This window comes from Echinops telfairi, unplaced genomic scaffold, assembly GCF_000313985.2.
Source record: "Echinops telfairi isolate 266 unplaced genomic scaffold, ASM31398v2 ScPeMD7_1;HRSCAF=3_0, whole genome shotgun sequence".
In the NCBI taxonomy this organism is placed as follows: Eukaryota; Metazoa; Chordata; class Mammalia; order Afrosoricida; family Tenrecidae; genus Echinops; species Echinops telfairi.
The window spans coordinates 47471227-47478740 of record NW_022103896.1 but is presented as its reverse complement, the minus strand read 5'-3'; positions in this window follow the sequence as shown (position 1 = coordinate 47478740).

Here is a 7514-nt window from a genome sequence, read left to right as displayed (position 1 = left end):
GGATATCAGTTGCTCACATGCAAGTTCAAGTAGGAGCTGAATAAAACTTTTTAAAAATCAACAAGAACTGAAGTATGACCTTAAATATATGCCATCTGAATAAGAGACCATTTCAAGAATAGATCTGATACATTGAACACTGAAGACTGAACACAAGACGAGCTGTGAAGTGGTATCCAGGATATTATGAGTGAAGAAAGAAAATGAGAAGAAAGAAAGAGAAGAAAAGAGAAGGAACCACAAAATGGATACCAGAATTCTGAAACTTATTCTTGAGTGAGAGCAGCTAACGTGAACGGAAGAAATTATCAACTATAAGAACTAAACAGAAGATTTCACAAGAGGACTTGAGAAGACAAAGTAGTAGAGTATCATGATGAAATGTGCAAAGACTGGATTTAGCAAGCTACATGGGAAGAATGTGCCTTTCTCAAACTAAACTAAATGAGAAAACCCCCAAGTCACGAGCTTCCATATGGAAGGAGTCTATGAGCAAACTATTCAATGATACAGGAAGCCTCAAAAGAACATGGAAGGAATACATAGAGTTACTGTACCAAAAATAATTGGTAGATATTAAATTATCAAAATATATAAAGTCAAGGATCACAGGTATTAAGAAAGAAGTCCAAGCTTCACTGCCTTCAGTGGCGAAAATGAAGGCTCCAAGAAGTGACAGATATCATTCAAGGGTTTCAACAAAGAATGCAGCACTTGAGTGCTAACTCATTCATGCCAAGAAATTTGAAGTCTGGCAAACTGACTGGAAGAGATGGATATTTGGGTCTATTCCAATAAAAGGTGATCCAACGGAGTGCAGAAATCATCAAACAATACCATTAATATTACTTGCAAGTAAAGTTTTCCTAAATAAACTGAAAAGCAGTTGCAGCAGTACATTAACAGAAAACTGCCATGAATTTAAGCCAGATTCTTAAGAGGATGTGGAAAGAGGGATATCATTCCTGATACCATATATATCTGAAACCAGAAGATGTTTACCTGTATTCTATGACCATGCAAAGCCATTGGGCTGTGTGAATCATAACAAGTTATGAATAACATCGTAAAGAATGAGAATTCCTAAATATTTCATTGTACTCATTTACAGCCAACACATAGACCAAGAGGCAGTCCTCCAGGCAGAAGAGAAGGATGCTGCCTGGTTAAAATCAGGAAAGGTGTATATCAGAGTTTCATCTTTTAACCATACTTATTCAATCTGGAAACTGAGCAAATAATCTGAGAAATTTAAGCATATGTAGAATTATGTGGTACCAGGATTGAAGGAAAACTTGCTAACTAACTTCAATAAGTAGATGGTATAACCTTGCTTGGTAAATCAAAGAGGACTTAAAATATTTTGATGCAAGTCAAAGACTATAGCCTTCAGTATGGATTATACTTCAACATTAAGAAAATAATTCTTCACATGTGGACCAATATGCAACATCATGATAAATGGAGAAAAGACTGAATTTGTCAAGGATTTCATTTTACTTGAATCCACAATCAACACCCATGGAAAAAGTAGTTAAAAATAAACATAGTAATAATAATCAAACAATAGATTGTATTGAAAAATCTACTACAAAGGACTGCTTTAAAGTGTTTAAAAGCAAAAAAAATGCCTCTTTCTGGATTAAGGTGTGGTTAATCCAAGCCATGGTATTTCCAATCACCTCACATGCATGTGAAATATGCAAAATGAACAAGGAAGACTGAAGAACTCTGAATTGTGATACCATGTACCACGGGGCACCATAAGAATAAACAAATTTGTATTCGGAAAGGACAATGAGTAAACAACTTAGAAGCAAGTATGGTGAGACTTTGCCTCATGCACCTTGGACATGTTAGCAGGAGGGATCAGTCCCTGGAGAAAAGTATCATGCTTGGCAAAGTAGAGGATCAATAATAAAGAGGAAGAGGCTCAACACGATACGTAGACATAGTGGCTTCAACACTGCGTTCACATCTAGTAGTGACTGTGAAGATGGCACAGGACTGAGTGGTGGTTCGCTCCGCTCTACATATTCTCAGGCTGACTTCCTGGTACCTAACACATAACAAGGTTCTTCCAAGATAAAACCTTAATACCTAACTGCCGTGGTGGCACAAGTGATTTGAAACTAGCTGCCAACGTGTTTTTATTCTAACTCACCCATTGACATCACAGAAAAAAAGGGCCCAATAAACTGTTTGCATAAAGATTAAAATCGAGAAAACATAGAACAGATTTACTCTGTAATATGCAGGTTCCAATGAGAAGTAATTTCCTTGACAACAACTAGTTGTCCATGTTGTTGTTTGGTTGGTCTGAGATGGTTTTTAGGAGGGGATTATTTGTGCACATGTAGAGAAATCTATCTAGCTACACAAGTAGAAAGATATGGCTGTCCACTGTAGTAAAGATTTGCAGTATCTGTACCCTAACAGAGCCACTCCACCCTATCCTGTAGGATCACTATTAGTTGGCATCAATTTGACAGCAATGGGATGAACTATATCCAGACACATTAGGAGTTCCCTTTTATTTCTACCATTCTGAGGAATTGCAGTTCTGTTTTGATTTTCACATTCCCTTAGCACGCTGACTTACGTTGTTGCTGCAATATATCATTTTTAAACCATCCACTCCTACTACTAATCCACATGTGTTGTAAAAATGTTTATATACTGAATAGGGTTCCGAAGAGAAGCAGATTGCAACTTAACACCACACACATGGAGTTTCGTTAGATTTTATATATAATCTTATACAGTATAGAAAATAAATCTGCATAGGCATGTGTGTTCAATAAGTATAAATATTCATATGCATACACATTTCTATTTTGATATTATTCTCTTCCATTACAGGATAAAAATTGGGAGAAGATGTGTTAGTCTAGGTAGACTAGAGAAACAAATTCATAAACACGCATATGTGTATAAGAAAGAGTTTTATATACAAGAGGAATTGAACATTGAAAAAACATCCCAGCCCAATCCAGATCAGGTCCATAAGTCCGATATTAGCCCATATGTCCGATACCAATCCATAAAGTCCTCTTCAGACTCACGAAACACAAGCAATGACGCCAAATGCAGGACAATCACAAGCCAGTGGGTAGAAAGTCCTTGAGTCCAGTGGCATTGCAAGCATCTCAGTGCTGGCAGGGGTCTCCCTGTGGCTTCTCCGGCTTCCAAGGACTGGCTGCGTCCATGTGGCTTGTCTTCTGCAATGTCTCCCAGGGAGTAGCAGAGAGAGAGAGAAAGAGGTGTCTTCCGCCTCCAAGGAAGTACCAGATTTCCCAGAATTCTCAGGAGAAGGCCATGCCCACATGGAAGTCGGCTATCTCCAGATTGACAGCCTAGGCTCCACCCCTACACTCTTAATCCTTAAATTGACACCAGATTAGGTGACTACCACAGAAGTCCCCTTCAACTTATCACCTCCAAAACTGATATTCACATACATTTTCTTTGAAGTAGTAATTGCTACTGGTGTTCTTCCCTCAATATGGGAGTTGAAGGGCTAAATTAAAGATAACTTGGCAAATGGCCATTGAATAAAAAAGAGAGAAAAATGAAGAAAAGGTCAGTTATCAATCTTCAGCTCTCAGACTGTTTCCTCCCTACCATCTCTTTCCATCCTTGCTGTGTCAACCGGTGAAGTATGCTGCTCTTCTCATGCACATTGAATTTAATAGTAAGAACTCAACAAGTAGAGTTGAATAATAGTAATGATCTGATCTGGGTTTCTCTGGCCTAATTGTTATAGTTAGGTTTTATGTCATCTTGGCCATGCTATGATCTAACATAGTGTGGTCAATTCCATGATAAGATCTTATATGAAGCAGTCAAGCAGTTTCGGGAAGAACAGGGTAGAGTACCACCTCCTTAATCTCATCACGATCTTGATATAATTAAAGGAGGTTTCATTTGGGCTGTGGTCTACTCAGAAGAGACTGTGTGTGGAACCTAGGTCACTTCTACAGCTGGGTCTGGATCCTGCATCTAATTCATCAACTTGTGAACCTGCCAGTCCTCAAAGCCATCAACAGACTAAAGAACTCAGATTCATTCGGCTCTACATCCACAAACCTTAGCCTTCCTGTTTCATCTTCCTACTTCCTATTCATCAGCCCCTACAACTACACCAGCCAGAACTCTCCAGCTTGCATCTGCTCCACAAACTTGACCCAGGCTGGACCTTCCACTTCTACAATGGGGTGAGCCATCTTTTTAGATAAATCTTTCTTTCTATATACACATACAAGTGTCATTGGTTTTGTTTCTCTAGAGAGCTCAGTCTAACACACTAATGGTTTATAAACTTCAAAATAAACCAAAAGTACAAAGCACTTCTCTTATCCTAACATTGGCCATGCAAATACTTGTACTGTTATATGCTTATATGCATATGGTTGTATACAAACAACTAGTAAACAGGTCTGGTGATGTACTTACAAAATTGTATATATCACTATGGTCCGATCCTAAAATTATCATGAGATAGAACCTGGCAGTGTTTCCTTTTGTTGTGCGTCGACTCTCCATGAGATGAGGGTGAATTGGCAGTTGCTAGCAACAGATATAACTGAAAAAAAGATGCTAGCCTATGTTGACCCTACTGTTTATAATACACTCAATAGCTACCCAAGGTGAAAAAAAGAAAAAGAAAAACATCTCTATTCATATGAGGCAATAAAAGAGAGTCAAAATAGGAGGAAGAATGGACTTGGTAGTGAATTGTTTCCATGAACACTGCCCCCTTTGTTATGAGATCAGAACTAAATGGGGCCCGATTACCAATACTGAACACGTGATGAAAGAGTCTGTAGGTTAATCCTTAGAAAAAGGAGAAAATGCAGACAATTTCTAATTCTCACAGAATCCAGACTTACTTTCTAGAGACATTGAGGCTGGATGAACCCCCACTTCCCACTCCACTCCCTACCCCTGAACTATTATTTTCTGGTGCTAGGTTTATAAGGGTATGTTAAAAACTATTGTGATTCATGTATGTCTCAGAGAAAGCAAGTGCATTTCTGTTGGTAGGAAAACAGAGAGGAGCAACTTCCCACTGGGAAAAAGAAATTGCTTAACAATATTTACATAGAACCCAAGGTGAGACTATGTCATTTACTATGTTCTTAAATGGACACTTTTGACCAGGTTTCTATCTATATCTTGGTCAACCAGGCCATGCACTATGGACTATTGGGATTTTAGAGCCTGTTCTTTTGATGACCACAATGTTCTTCACAGGCCAGACCAGAAGTACTCACTGTGGAAACCCCACTAAGTGAATTGGGCTTTACCTCAAACTCACCTGTAGCCCTTGAACTTAAGGTTGAAACACCATGGTATGAGAAGAAGCAGATGAATGCTATTCCAAGTTTATGGAACTGGCCATCCTTAGACATAGGTTTGGATTTCTTGCCTTGAGGGCACCCAATGAATGGTGGACCAGGACTACCATATACTTACAAGTTGAATGTCCTCCTGGCTTTATTTACATGTATTAATCTGGCTGGGGTGGTACTGCCAATGGACATTACTGAGAGTGTTGCCCTATCACCAACCTCCATTGTTTGTGTAAATAGTGACCATTCGCTTAAGAATTTAATTTGTACAAGTCAACAATTCATGTATTATGATTCACAGCTGATCTAATACTTGTATAATTTCATTTTCTCACCAATGTTTTATATTCGAAACCATTGACTAAATCAATGACATTATCAGTATAATTGCCTTATGCTGCTAGGAGATGATTGACAAGGTTCTCTAACATAAAATGATAATTATGTCCCTAAGGTAAACCAGAGATCTATACGAGTATTCCAAACAAAAGAGGTTTAGCTTTGTCTCTAGGATCACTGGAGGGCTGCACACAAGTGATCTCAACAATATGCTTGTCTTAATCTTGCCCGCTGCCTTCAAAAGCAAAGCGAAGCAAAGGCCCATCCACACCTGTGGCTCCTGGAGGGGACTTCTGGACCAGTTAAAGTCAGAGGGTTCTGATCAGATTGTGGTGATTGCTTGGGGCCTATTCCAAAGGGCTAATCTGGATCGTTCTTCTCCAAGGGCATCCGGAGCTCCTGGGGACTTATTGTGGAGAAGTTCCAAGAAAACTGAAAACAAAATTCCTGCTGAGAAAGCGAGGAGGGCACACGGAGGAACTGTGTCCCATGACAACCACGCACCTGCTCCTTCTGGGCGCGAAGGAAGCCCTGTCCTTTATGAATTTGATTCGGAAATCGCCTCCCATCAAGTCCACCATCCACATCTTACCCTTTCACTCGTATTTTGCTTCCCCCAACTCACATGTGAGTGCCTTGGAAAGGCCATAATGAAACGTGATTAACAATTAAAGGCAGCAAGGCAAGAAGAAGTGATGGTGTCGGTGAGTCTGTTGGTGACAGGTATTGGGGGCCAGGGGTCGCATCTGGTGTGAGGTAATATTAGATCAATACTTGGATCAATAAAAATGTGTTCTAAATATTTCCAGGGTTGAAATTTGCTAACAGATGAGGGAAGCAACTTTGTCACCTCCAGTGATTTTGGAGGAAACTACCTCCAAATGCTCAAAGCCTCATAACGAGCACAGATTGCAGCCTGAATGCTAATTGGATTCTCAACCATGACCCTGATGGAGCACCCTGAACTCTATTTATAATTGCTCTGTCAGGAACTGTGCGGCTTAAAGAAAGTGGTTATGTGCCTCTTGACCCTTACATGTCATCAGCTTCGTCTTCCTATTCGAAAATGTCTGAACCTCGACCCATGGTGGTTATGTTGCTGAACTGAAATCTTCATTTATGTGGCCATTAAAATTTGTAAGAGTCATTTCCATCTGACTTCAAAGACCTTAAACTTGAGGGAGTCCTGCATCTTTTTAGCACTTCCTAGAGCCTAGAACTGCATAGCTCCAATGACATAAAATATATTTGTCTCAACATTGCTCACTCTATTGACTTTCATTACAACATCCAAGGTCATTCTCTGAAAACTGACCTAAAATGATATTAACACAGTCACTTACAAATATTTAACCTAACTCTTTTATCTGTTTAAAATGTCTCCATGAAAGTGCTGTAAATTGCACAGTCCAGATAATTTATTAAAGGCTATTTTGAGCCATGTTCAAATTACAGAAGCATAATTGCATTGGTTTGGAGGTCTGTGGGGAACTGAATTTGATAAAGGAAAAAGCAGTGTCTTAAAACTTCTTTCCAACAGAAGTTGAAGTAAATCTGCGTAACTCAGATAGTTAAAGTATAAGTAGCATTGCAAACAGGATCAGTGAGAAGCCTCTGTTGGCTTTAGCTAGTTTGTATATCAGTGAAACTATAAGACTTGAAGGTAAAATTGCGCAATGCTGCCTAAGGCGCACACTGTGGCTTGTATTTCTGAATTCTTTATAAAGCCTGGCGGTCAGTATTGTAACCACCTTTACATTAGACTTACATCCTAATAATAGCTGTACTTGACTAGCTGGTACTGTGACTAAAAAAACTGTA